Consider the following 2,409-nt stretch of genomic DNA (forward strand, 5'->3'; position numbering starts at 1 on the left):
GACTGAACTTCTGCCTATTTCCTGGTGGAAATGATGCCTATCTTATGTGTATGCCTAAATCTAATAACTTTCTTATCAGGAAGCTGGCTTCTGTATTATGGCACCCTCAGCTATGGTCTGGGTTCTTATTACAACACACTGACAATTGAGAACTCGGAAGCCTCCCCACACCAGACTTTGAGTGTTGTCTGTCTAGATTTTGTTGACTCCATGTCTCACACCACAGTGCATTTCTCAGAGTACCATATTGGACTGATGATGTTTAGGTCAGGGTCACAAAAAGAAATAAATGACACAGTCGGTGAGGTTAATTAAGGAGAGTTTAATGAAAGAGGCTATTCAAAAGGTGTGCAAAAGGCTAAGAGAAACCAACAAAGGATGATGAAGTACCCTAAAGTTGACAATAACAGAGGAGCCTTTACCACTCTTAGGCCTAAAGGGACAAGTGGTAAAAACAGTTACTGGAACCCAGAAAGAAACCCATAGCTGTGACTATAGGAGATTATCCCCATCCCCCCAAAAAATTGTGGCCTTTCAAGGATGAATTTTGTCATTAACAACCAACATCCACTTGAAGAAATAAATATTCTAACCTCCATCTCCTTCCATCTGCTGCTGTCTTCCATTAGCTGTGCAAACTGAGAAGCCAAATAACCAAGTTGTTACATCCATAAAGATCATCCTCCTGAGGCCCATAGAAGAATGCAGAAGGATGGAACTTAGAGGAACAGATAGAAAATATTCAACACAGGTGGATACTTCTATGGGAGAGTACACTAACAGGAGGATCAGTTCTGCTATCACCAGCCCTTCTCTACCCAGAAACTACTTGCGCTACTGAGGTTCTTGTCCCTCCAATATCTACTTCCCTATCCCTCAGCTGCAAGTTATGCTAGAGACTAGATGTTATACATCTATCTATATTCCCTCATAGCATAATACATGCTGAGATATTGTTCTCCAAGTTTTATAGTTTCTCCATATTGTCTCCTTTCTGTTTATCTTTCTATTCATTCAACAAGATTTCATGAGTTTCCACCATATATCACTGAGCTAGGTGGTGGGTTACAATGGTACACAAAATTATACACAGTCACTCCTCTCATGGCACTTGCAATCTAGAACAAGAGATAAACTAATAAAGGAACCATACTTGAAAGTATAAGACCTAATGTCTAGTAATTGTTTAAAATGTCAGGCACTGTATGGTCTCTTTGTATTATGTCAAATTAGTTTTAATCTAAAGCTATGCTTCCCTGCATTACTTTCTCTGTATGGTTCCAAGTTAGAGTTGGCCACAAGAGAAAATCACATGAGATTTGAAAAGTAAAGGTGAAAAAAACAACCATTTCTAACATTCAAGGTCATTGTGGGGCCAGGTGCTGTCTCAGTTCATGATCATGGTGGCTAATTTACTGGCCCATCTCATTGCCAGCCAGACTCACAACTCCTCCAGAAAGTCCTCCATGAGATTCTTGAATTCTGGGCTAGGTACATGTGCAGCTCTGTTGTGAAGGGCACCAGTTTCTCCTACAGGTTACACACATCATTATGGCTGGAGGTGGTGAAGGACAGGCACAGTTTCCAGACTGTCATTGTGGGATCCAGTTTATCCTCTTAGGTTCCAATTTGTCTTTCTGCTACCCCAGTTCCCCTGTTGATTTTAGGCTCAACACCAAATGTTGAAATATGCTTTATGAAAATGACTTAATTAGCTCCCATGATTACTTAATGGCTAATCCTCATTAACAAAACCCTTTTTTCTCTATTAACTATAGTGGTTCTACTTCCTTGATTGAACCTTAACTGAGACTAAGGTGGGTGTTAATAGTATCCCCATTTTAAAGATTGAGGACACTAAGAGTCAGAGAAATTAAGCATCTTGCCCAAAGTCACACAGGTAATAAATGAGGGAAGCCAAGTTTTGAACCCAAAAAGTTTGGCTTAAGAATGTGTGTGTGTGTGTGTGTGTGTGTGTGTGTGTGTGTGAGAGAGAGAGAGAGAGAGAGAGAGAGAGAGAGAGAGAGATCAACCATCATATTATCTGCTTCTCAAACCTCAGTTTGAAACTATGCACAGAGAGGTAAATAAGTACTATGAGAAAAAGAACACAAGTCTATGACAGCACATCATATTTAAAAAGGAGCCTGAATGAAATTATATGTCTATACCAATCCTATTTATCTATATGCTTAGAAAAAAATATATTTTAAACATTATAACTCAAGCAAGAGGAAGGACTGACCTGACTAAATTTGGGCAAAGGTGACAAAAAAACAGAACCCCTTCCTTTCCCCCTGACACCAATATTAGGATACATGTGCTATCTACTGCACAAAAGAGAAATCAACCAACCAAGATTATAACCATGCACACGTTGTTTGGAGTGCTGAACATTTATGAGAAGAT

Source organism: Myotis davidii, unplaced genomic scaffold (genome assembly GCF_000327345.1).
Source record: "Myotis davidii unplaced genomic scaffold, ASM32734v1 scaffold261, whole genome shotgun sequence".
Classification (NCBI taxonomy): domain Eukaryota; kingdom Metazoa; phylum Chordata; class Mammalia; order Chiroptera; family Vespertilionidae; genus Myotis; species Myotis davidii.